Here is a 12,018-nt window from a genome sequence, read left to right as displayed (position 1 = left end):
AACGAGTTATCCTGAATGTACTAGGGATAGTACTTTTTCAGGAACTTCCCATTTATTGGCATTAATTGCCTGGCGCCCTCTTGAGTAATCAGGCGATATGCGCCGTTTGAATAGACTGTGTCTATTACAAACGGTCCTTCCCATTTGGGTTCGAATTTACCTTTCTTCTTGGAGGTGAGAATTATTGGTCGGCGAGCAGCGAGGACCAGATCTCCTTCCTTGAAGCTTCTCTGTCGGACTCTTTTGTTAAAAGCCCTTGACATCCTGGCTTGGTAAAACTCGATGTGTTGTTGAGCCTCCAAACGCTTTTCATCCAGCCTCTCGAGCTCTTCGAGACGCTTCTGATGTTGTTCCTCCGTCGTCATCTCCGTTGCGAGGGCGATCCGAAGGGACGGAATCTGAATTTCCAGCGGTAGCACAGCTTCACATCCGTATACCAGCGAATACGGGGTAGCTCCCGTAGGCGTGCGTATGGTGGTGCGATAAGCCCAGAGTGCTTCACCGAGTTTATCGTCCCAGTCTCGTTTATTGGTCTTCACGAGCTTTGACAAGATCTTGATGATCGTCTTGTTAAACGCCTCCGCTAATCCATTCGCGGCGGGGTAGTAAGCTGTCGACGAAACATCTTCGATTTTGAACTTGTCGCAGAATCTGACGAAGGCATTGCTTATGAACTGTGGACCGTTGTCATGAATGATCCTTCTTGGCACGCCGTGTCGGTAAATGACATGATGCTTGATGAAATTGATGACGTTGTTCGTCTTCACTTCTCTAAGCGGAATCGCTTCAGCCCACTTTGAGAAATAATCTGTGATCGCGAGGATGAACCGATCACCTTTGACTGAAGGGGGAAAAATAGGACCGACTATGTCCATGCCCCAAGTCTCGAACGGCCAAGACGTGGTTGACGTGTGCAACTGCTCTGGCGGTTGATGCATATAATTCATGAACTGATGAAAAAAAGACATAAGATAATATTGTAAGTTTTGAATGTAAATATTCCCAATAAAGTGAGTTTCTTCCTTTCTAACCATTTTAGATTTAAACTTACTATTCACTATCTTCTTTCCAAAAATGACTTACTTTCTACAATATATATGTTAAAGTTTTCAAGAGATTTGCCCTACAAATCTTAACTATTTTTGAATAAGTAGATCAAAACATGTATTTAGAAATATGTCAACCAGAATTAATTGGGCCTCAAAATTTATTAATTTATTCTAAATTTATTATGTAAATGTAATAAAGTAACAATAATTACTTTCTTTGTTACTTTGAGTTACTTAAATACAAAATAAAAAACGATCTTTTTTTGTCAATGAAAATAATTTTTATTTATCCACCAGGTTTTTGCAATTTGCATACATCAAGATACTCAAAATAGAACCAGAGAGTGCATACTACTCTCATTTGTAGTGAAAAACTTCTAGTTCAAATCTCTATTCCTCTCATTATAATTATCTGTGATTACATGGTTTAGGGCAATTATACAAACATCAATTTTAAGGACCTGATTAGTGCCTCACGATCTGTAGCTTTTCCTACAAAATGTCTTTGAATTCTTTCCTTTTAGATAGAATATTATGACACCCTTGATTTCACACAAGGCTGCAGTCCAAGGTGAAACCAAGAAGGTCAAACCTGCTTTGCACCCAAACTGCACAGAAATACGTTTCACCATCACAATAATATATCTCTAGTAAAATCAAATAACAAGTGTTGGTACTAAATAGGCAAATAAAGATAATGATGCAATGAACATGATAAAGGATATGAATAGCCAAATAATCATGCTTTAACTGAATAAAATGGTTATCTAAAATAAGTATGAAATATCTTAATACATAGAGTCAAATGAAATAGTACTGAGGTGCTGAGCCTTTACAAAATGAAACACAACTCTAAATATCTGAAAAATAAATAATAACTACTGTGGAGCATAAATAACTACTAAATATATAATGATCGAAGCTAAGCTGCATCTCTATTAACCTGTCACTCTCCATGCACCTGACTCGCTGCCTGAAAAGGAGGGGGAGGGGACAATATGCGTCAAAGCACTAGCGAGATTATCTCTACCGCCCCAAGAGGGAGGGGGTTTGAAGTACATAAGAAAACACAAGTTAGTACATATAATATAGACATATAAAGCTTCTATTCTTGACTAAACGGAAATTGATATTTAGAAATCCACAATACAAGAATTAGTACGTCAAGCAAAATAATCCAAAGAAGAAAACCCTCATGTATATACTATGTCTCAAATTATGAATCACTAAATACCAACTCTAAATCCTATGAATAAAACAATACATAAAACAAATACAACTCCAAACCGCAATAATACAAGTCACGTAGGGAAAAAGGAAGCTCACATGAAATGTGTCATGTAATACAACCTCAATATCATACCCTACTTTTGGGTAACTAACATGGAAGCATGAATGCAAACTATATAATTCTCTATCAGGAATATTATAATACACATGGGTGACGTCTACCACGGTCTCATTGCAGTATACTAACTAACACTCCTTAAGTGTACTCCCCATCGATTTTGTTACGGAGTGAAACTATCCTACTCAATAATGATGCACAATAGAGTGTAGTCTACTGCGGTCTCATTGCAACATACCAACTAACCACACTGAGTGTAGTCTACACAGTCTCATTGTGATATCCCAACTAACGTACTTAGGCATCCGACTATCATAAAATACAATAATATGTGTCGCTATCTTTTATGACAAATCTCAGGAATATATGTTATTTACCTCTATCGCTCATGCGAATGCAACCCCAAAACGTATACTTCATTTGTCCAAATATGTATCTCGATGTGCGTACCCAAACTTCATATTCATGATCAACTAAAGTGTCAACAAAAACAAACGCAGCGTAACACAGATCAGTCAACCGAAAATAACTCTTCGGTCAACTAAAATGCGTGCACAAATATGCACATGCAAATTAATGTGGATCCATCGACCGACTCCTTTACTTCGGTCGATCGACCAGAGCATAAATAGAATACATATTTTAGTTTTTGGTTTTTGATTTACAATATAATAAATTACTATTTTTGCATGAATACACATAAAATAACTCTTATTTAATATGATTAGAGTTTAGTTATCTACATAAAACACAATTTTTATATCTAGTTGAATTACATAAACCCTAACTTGTTTATTTTTATGAAAAACATGGAAAACATTGTGTATATTTATCATCGATGCTATAAGAAGTAGCTAATATGAAATGGTTTCAACATGCACAATGACCCTAAATGGTCCAACGTATCTCAGGGTAAGCTTTCCTTACCTACCAAAACGCTGTACACCCTTCGTAGGGGACACCTTCAACAAAACAAAATCCCCAATCTTGAACTCTAATGGTTATCGCCTCTAATATGTGTAACTCTTTTGCTGACTTTGTGCAGCAAAGATACATTCCTAAATCAATACCACTTTCTCCATAGTATGTCTTACGTGCTTCGGCCAAAGTAGTAAGCTATCCACCGGTTCTGCCTAACAAATCGGGGATCTACAAGGCCTCCCATACAACGCGTCATACGGTGTCATACATATCGTTGCTTGATAACTGTTATTATAAGCCAGCTAAATCAATGAGATGTGATCCTCCCAACTACCCTAGAAATCAATAAAACATGCCCGTAACATATCTTATAACACTTGGTTAACCATCACTGTTTGCCCATCTGTCTATAGGTGAAAAACACTACTATATGATATTTAGCGGGCGAACAAATTTTGGAAGGTCTTCCAAAAATGAGATGTGAAAACGAAGCCATGATCCGACACAATCATCTATAGAACTCCATGCAATCGAATTATCTCTCGAATGAAAATATTCACATAAGTCTCTGCCGTGTAGGTCATCTTCACCAAAAAAATTAGTCGACTTCGTTAATCAATCAACTATCACCCAAATATAATCATTCTCCTGACTAGACCTTCGCAATCCTACAATAAAATCCATCTAGATATCTACCCACTTCCACTCTAGACTGGTTAAAGGTTGTAGGGTTCTTGCGTGTCTCTGATGTTCTGCCTGTTAGACCCTAGAAGGGGGGTGATTAGGGTCTTATGCTAATCTAATACGATTATATGCTAATTAAAACTAATTAACAAGCTATCCTAGCAAGTATGAAATACACAAGATATATGAGCTAGGATAAGCAATATGAACTAAGGGATATATCCTAGCAATGAGATATGCTATATGATATATGCAAGGATATAAATGTGATAAAGCCACAATCCCCCGCCAATCCTCTTCAATAGGATGGCGGGACCCCCACTGTCATGTTAACGGTCACCTCTGACAAAATCAACTTACCAATCCTCTTCAAAAGGATGGTAGGTCCTCAAAGTCGCTCCGATCGCGGCAATCCCTATCATGTTAACGATTACCTCTGATAGCCGACACCATCATTCCCGCAAATGATGTTGTCCAATCAATCGTCACACTCATACGTCCCTGAACGATTTGATTCTCCCAGCACCGTCTTTCCCATAAAAGGCGTTGTTGTTTGATAGTGGCCTACTATGCGATGTGCTGCTATTTCAGGGTTCGTCTTTGCCCCAAGAGAAGACAAATCAGGGTTCGTCTTCATCTTTGCCCTAAGATAAGCTTCCCCCCTAGACTCCAACTGGTGCATGAGTCTAAACTGCCCCCTTACACTCCAACTGGTGCATGAGTCTAAACTGCTCCTACCCTCCGACTGGTATACGAGGTTAAACTGCTCCCTTAAATCCAAACGCCTCGAAAGGCTAAGGATAGAGGAGAAATTTTAGCATTGAGCCTAAGAGAGACTCCTCGACAACTTACCATGCTAAGGGCAAGAGCATGGCTAGTCCAACTCAAACGGCAGTTGGTAAAGACAAATCAAGTCCGTTGATAGCTGAGGGTTTGCTCAAAATCCTAGAAGGCGATCATCAGCTGCGAGTGAAGAGCAGGGATCACTTTACGGGACTTCATATCCAAAGTGTTCCAGACCCCATGCGGCCTGATTCAGGTCTGAAAACTTTGGAGGGGGTTTTGTAGGCAGTAAAAATTGCCTTTAAATCCTTATCAGAGAAGTTCAGAACAAAACTGCTAAAACCTCACCCGAAATAGCGAAAAAGGGGAAAACGCAGATATCTCCCAAACCGTAAGGAATTTGGCAAAACGGAGGAAGCGAACCGAAGCCTTCGGCTTTGTTCGGATGGCTCCATCTCGTCGAGATAGGCGATTTTCATATATAATTCGTCCAATTCCGACTTACGGTTTGAAAGTTACGGCCTATTCTTCAATCCATGCTCAGGAGCTCGCCTGCAGCTCAAATTCGCCTGCAGTCCCAAATCCGCCTGCAGACCCAAGTCTGCCTGCTCGCCTGCAGCTCGAAATTCGCCTGCAGTCTCAAATCCGCCTGCAGACCCCAAGTCTGCCTGCAGTCCCAAACTCGCCTGCAGACTCAGCTCGCCTGCAAGCTCGCCTGTAGACCCAAGTCTGCCTGCAGTCCTAAGCTCGCCTGCAGACCCAAGCTGCAGACTCGCCAGCTCACTGTCAACTGCCCACTTGGAGTATGGGAACAGTTACATCAGTGGTCAAATCCCACAAATCAAGGGAGAGGGCACAATACTCCAGGCCCGTCAGATGGCCGTCCACAGTACGAATGAGCGGACAGGCGCCGAAACAGCCTGCACCCTCATAAATGCGGCTCACCTCAGTTGTCCAGGTGAAGGGACGAGAGCCGCCAACGCTCGGTGGTTGGTCAGATCCACGCAAGCATCTGACAGCCGTTGTCACGCATACGAGGAGGGGCTTTCCCACTCCTACGTAGCGTGATGCAGAGCACAGCTCTCCGAATGACCACTGACGGTACGAATGAACAGCAGGACATCTCTGAACGACGTGTGGTCACATCCCATAATTCAAGGAGCAGTCAAGCTGTCTCCCTCACATGGTCAAATCCCATGAATCAGGGGATTGGCCGTTGCATATTCTGCTGGCTAATCTCCCAAAGGTTGAACGTGGACCTTTGCCAAAGGCTCCCTCGTTTTGAGAACCGAAGCTCCGGCTCCGGCATCAACTTCGATCGGATCGTCCAAGGGAAGCAGACTCGGCACGAGCACCGAGCGAGGCATCCTATCGCCACCGAGGAACCCACGTTAAACAAAGAGGGCTTTCCCTCTGCTTCTGTTGTAATCATTTGATTCGTTAGTTTGTAATAAGCTTTCTTATAAATACAAACAAACACTTCCTGTTTTCGGGAAATCAAATATTCACCCTACACTCACCAACAAGTATGGTAATTATACTTTGATGGCGCTTCAAGGGTAATTAATAGGGCAATCACCCCCGGATGTCCCAAAGTCTCCTCTGGAGTTGGAGTGGTCTTAATTTCCCCAGTAAAGCATGTGATGCCTCGGGCTTATTCGCTAACTAGTCCGTGTTCCAATAACATGGCCGAGTACAACGCGCTTCTCAATGGACTCAGTTTTGCCAAAGATCTGGGGGTCGAATATCTCGAAGCTTTTGGGGATTCTCAATTGATAGTCAACCAAGTCCGTGGAGAGTATGAAGTCAGGAACCAAGACCTGATCCCGTACCACCAAGAGGCCGTCAAAATGGCAGAATCTTTTAAAGAATTCTTCATTGAATATATCCCCCGTCTCCAGAACGCTTATGCGGATGCACTGGCAGCACTAGCGGTTTCACTTGCGCAGCCTCCCGAAACTGAGCTATTAGTCACAGTAAGGACGCACCAGCTTTGCATACCCATATACGATATGGATATTGAAGAAGAAGATGACAGAAATATAAACGCCAAGGAGGTAAGTTCAATTCAAATTAGGTCTGAATCCCGAGATTGGCGTTTTCCTATCATTGACTACGTCCAATATGGTATTTTGCCGGAGGACGTAAAAGAAAGGGAATCAATCCGCCAAAGAGCACCAAGATTCTTCTATAATACCGAGACCCATACGTTATACCGTAGAGGGTACGATGGTCTTTTACTCCGATGTCTTTCGAACAGAGAAGCAAATGAAGTTCTTAAGGAAGCACACGAAGGAGAATGTGGTGCGCATCAGCCCGGTCCCAAACTGTATGATCGCATCAGGAGAATGGGATATTTTTGGCCAACAATGGTTCGTGACGCAATCGAATACGCCCGAGAGTGTCATGCTTGTCAAACACATGCAAATTATATGCACCAACCACCAGAGCAGTTACACACGTCAACCACGTCTTGGCCGTTCGAGACATGGGGTATGGACATTGTCGGTCCTATTTTTCCCCCTTCAGTCAAAGGTGATCGATTCATTCTCGCAATCACGGATTACTTTTCAAAGTGGGCTGAAGCGATTCCGCTTAGAGAAGTGAAGACGAACAACGTCATCAATTTCATCAAATATCATGTCATATACCGACACGGCGTGCCAAGACGGATCATTCATGACAACGGTCCACAGTTCATAAGCAACGCCTTCGTCAGGTTTTGTGACAAGTTCAAAATTCAAGATGTTTCGTCAACAGCTTATTATCCCGCTGCGAATGGATTAGCTGAGGTGTTTAACAAGACGATCATTAAGATCCTGTCAAAGCTCGTGAAGACCAATAAACGAGACTGGGATGATAAACTCGGTGAAGCACTCTGGGCTTATCGCACCACCATACGCACACCTACAGGGGCCACCCCATATTCGTCGGTATACGGATGTGAAGCTGTGCTACCGTTGGAGATTCAAATCCCATCTCTTCGGATCGCTCTCGCAACCGAGATGACGATAGAAGAACAACATCAGAAACGTCTCGAAGAACTCAAAATGTTGGATGAAAAGCGCTTTGAGGCTCAACAACATATTGAGTTTTATCAAGCCAGAATATCTAGGGCTTTTAACAAAAGAGTCCGACAGAGAAGCTTCAAGGAAGGAGATCTGGTCCTCGCTGCTCGTCGACCGATAATCCTCAACTCCAAGAAGAAAGGTAAAATTGAACCCAAATGGGAAGGACCGTTTGTGATAGACACAGTCTACTCAAACGGTGCATATCGCCTGATTACTCAAGAGGGCGACAGGCAATTAATGCCAATAAATGGGAAGTTCCTGAAAAAGTACTATCCCTAGTACATTCAAGATAACCCATTTGCCGGGAAGTTCCTTGGAGAATATTACACTTAATATTCTAGAGGATAACCCAAAACAATTATCACCACCAAAATCCCTCACTGATCAATTTCAATTGGCAGTGAGTCCACCAAAAGTGTCTTTCTGGTCCTCTTGACTCTTTCCATGAACAAGAGGCCCACTTTCAATTCAGAGTCCCATTTCGATAAACGAAAGAACTCCCATATTTTTCTCTTTGGTTAAGCCTTCTCATGGTCATAACCTAAGTTAAAATTTTATTTCGATAAACGAAAAACTCATAACCAATCCTATAAAAGGTAAGTTTATCTAGATTTTCTAGATTCTCGGAGTGGAGATCCCACTTCTAGTTTCTTTTTCGCTGGAAATAGAATATAAAATTCTTCCTTTCCAGAATCAAGAAATAGAATACCACTTCTAGTTTCTTTTGTGCTGGAAATAGAATATAAAATTCTTCCTTTCCAGAATCAGGGAATAGAATATAAAATTCTTCCTTCCTTGTTTTCGGGTTCGCCTTCACCCTAAAAGAAGACCGGGAAATAGAATATAAAATTCTTCCTTTCCCGCACCAACCTTTTCTAAGAATCTATCAATCTAGGATTCATTCTAGGAAGTTTATCCCGAATCCTAAGCAGGGATAAGTCTGCGCCTAACACGCGCTGCCGGTTTAGTCTTTTTCCGTACAAAAAGACACCAGAGCTCGATTCTGGGGTATTCTATCCTGAAACCTAAGCAATGATAAGTCTGCGCTTAACCTGCGCTGCCGGTTAGTTCTTAACCGTTAAAAAGAACACCCGTTCACATATTCAACATTGTGACAGGTTGTTATTAATAACACTAAAATCCATGCCTCACACGCATAGGGAATTTCATTCTGAATCCTAAGAAGGGATATGCCGACGCCTAACACGCGCCGCTGGTTTAGTCCTTTTCCGTAGAAAAAGACACCAGAGTTCGATTCTGGGGTATTCTATCCTGAAACCTAAGCAAGGATAAGTCTGCGCTTAACCTGCGCTGCCGGTTAGTTCTTAACCGTTAAAAAGAACACCCGTTCACATATTCAACATTGTGACAGGTTGTTATTAATAACACCAAAATCCATGCCTCACATGCATGGGGAATTTCATCCTGAATCCTAAGAAGGGATATGCCGACGCCTAACACGTCGCCGGTTTAGTCTTTCTCCGTAGAAAAAGACACCAGAGTTCGATTCTGGGGTATTTTATCCCGAAGCCTAAGTAGGGATAAGTCAACGTCTAATACACGTTGCTGGGTAGTCTATTCTCGTGAGAAAGACGAAGTCTACGTATTCAATATCGTAGCACTAAGAGCGTTAACTCTCTTAGCACAACGTCACATGCGGAACGGATTTAGACAATCCGCATGCTAGCCCGATTCAAACGGTAATCGGTAAAGGCGTATCAAACCCGTTGATGGCTGAGGGTTTGCCAAAAATCCTATGAGTATTATGGTCAATCATTTCAAACAGAATGAGGAATCATAATAAAGATAAAGATAAAAACCAGTTTCACTAAGAGAATAAAATGTCGAAGTATTCAGCAAATGAAATCATACATCAAGCCCATGGCTAAAAATCTGCTGACTAAACTTAGACAGCTTCTCATCATAAGCTTGCCTAAGCTCATCCTGTAACTCGGCTCTGATGGAATCTTCAGTCGCGGCTGAAGTCTTCAAGGCAACCTCCTCTGTCTCAACCAGCTTCTGCTTCAAGGACTTCAGTTCATCAGATAAAGCGGTGTGTGCTTGCTGATCCTGTATCTTCGTCATCTGAAGAATAGTCAAAGTCTCCTCTTTCTCACGGAGTTCTCTTCGGAGTTGGTCTATCGGGGTCTCACAAGAGGCAATGGAAGAATCAAGCTCGTCGAGTGAGGAGGATTTAATAGCAATGTTAGCCTCAACTCGGTCTACCCGGTCCCGCTGCACCTGAATCTCGAGCCCATCAAGAACCTAGTATCGCGCCATGTCTGTAAGCGAGTATCCAACTCGGCAGCAATGAATGAAGAGGCGCCTGCATCCCGGAGCTCGTGAAACATCTGAAGCTCACGCTCTAGGCAGTCGAGATCATCAACTATAGCCTTCGCCAAATCCGGGTATCCTGCATCCCTTATTGAATTTATCTTAGGATCAAGGAATGGCTTAAACTGGGGAAGGGAAAGTCCATCGTGGAAGAGTTTGCCAAGCATAGCATTCACAAAAGAGAAGAAAGAGCGGATTTCTATGCATATGACGATCTTCTCAGGGTCATTGTCCGATAACAACTCCTTCACGAGGACATGAAGCCGAGAAGAAATCCTTACACAAAAAGGAGAAATTTGTCAAAAGCCTTAATGAGGAAATAAATGACATTTCTCAGCTGCTTAATTTATACCTCTTTCCCCTTGAGTCACTGGGGGTAGTGGAGGTGTAACGGCTGTGGATATATCGGCTGGTGTAGCTGGTCTCACAGCCAGCTCAACAGGATCAGTCTCGACAAAAGCTCCTGTCGAACACAAAACAGAATGCTCAGATGCATCACATTATAGTTGCACTAGTCAAAAATTGGCTAGTCCTATAATTAACTTGAGAAGAGGCACGTACCTTCAAAAGAACCATTCTCGGGATTCTGAGGGAGTGTAGACTTAGGAAACATATCCTCAGGCATCTGGTCATCAATCTGAGGAGAGTCATACAGGAAGTGGAGCATAGGAGTGTCCACAAGCAAACCTTCCCCGTCGAAATCTTCGGTCGGGAAATCTGACATGAGAAAATATAAATGCGGCGAAAGAAGAATGGAGAGACTATGACCAAGGAGATGACTTACCTCATACGGGTGCGTCAGCCTCTTCACTCCCGAAGTCCATGTTTGCCTCCTGCAATTTATCTAAAAGAGCAAGAAGCATAGAGACGATTAGGGAATGCACGAATTTTGGATCATTCAACTTCTTCGTGTGCATCTAAAAGATATATTGTCAATGGTGCATGTACCTGGATTCGTTGAATCGGGTCCTACATTGATAGCCTCCCTAACGTCGGCAGCTTCTGCAGGCTTTTCTACCTGGTACAGTGAGTCAGGCTCACCAGAAGATACAAAATCATGAGGCGTGGGGTCGGGACTCATCTCGCCTTCCTCGTGCTCTCCTGCATAGAATGGAAAAGCATGAGCCTAAAATTCTAAACGATCAAGAGAATGGTATATAGAATAGATGTTACCTCCATCTCTAGCAGAATCGTCACTAGCCAAATCCATGTCAGATGCTCGCGGATCTGCACGCGGCTTGCGGACTAGTTTCTTCCACCTAGTAGTTGGAGCAACAGTTGAAGGTCTTGCCCGAGTAAAAGGACGGAATTCTTCTTCACTGTCGGTCGCTGTCCCTGAAACATCAGATAGTGGTCAGGACTAACAATTCTGAAATGCAGAGGGAGAAGATAGGTGACTAACCTCGCTCAAAATCTTTCTCATAGTCTTCAGGATCTCCGCCTGAGGCCTCTCCAGCAGAACTGAAGGCCTTATTTCCTTCTGCGTCAATTCGGCGGGTCTTGCCCCGCGCCCTCCGTAACCGAGCACCATCCCGAATCACACGAGAATCAACCTGAGAAGCTTCCTCGGCCACTAACTCTTCAATCGGCTTCACGGGGACAGTTTTGTTAGCTGCTAACAACCACCTGCAGCTTAAGAAAGTGAGATTCAACTGCTGCTCAGCACTCGGCAGACTGAACTTAGCACCAGTACAGCCTGTCACGGTCCACAACCATGCACGAAGTCTGTCCACCAAACCTCCGTGGGTCCGAAGCTGCTATCGTGGATTCCCGACATAAAGCTGATCATAGCCAAACTGGCGAGCGAACCGGCAGGGGAGGGATGGCT

The sequence above is a fragment of the Asparagus officinalis genome, chromosome 6, assembly GCF_001876935.1.
Source record: "Asparagus officinalis chromosome 6, Aspof.V1, whole genome shotgun sequence".
NCBI lineage: Eukaryota > Viridiplantae > Streptophyta > Magnoliopsida > Asparagales > Asparagaceae > Asparagus > Asparagus officinalis.
The sequence above is the reverse complement of the archived record's forward strand: the minus strand, read 5'-3'. Positions refer to the sequence as shown.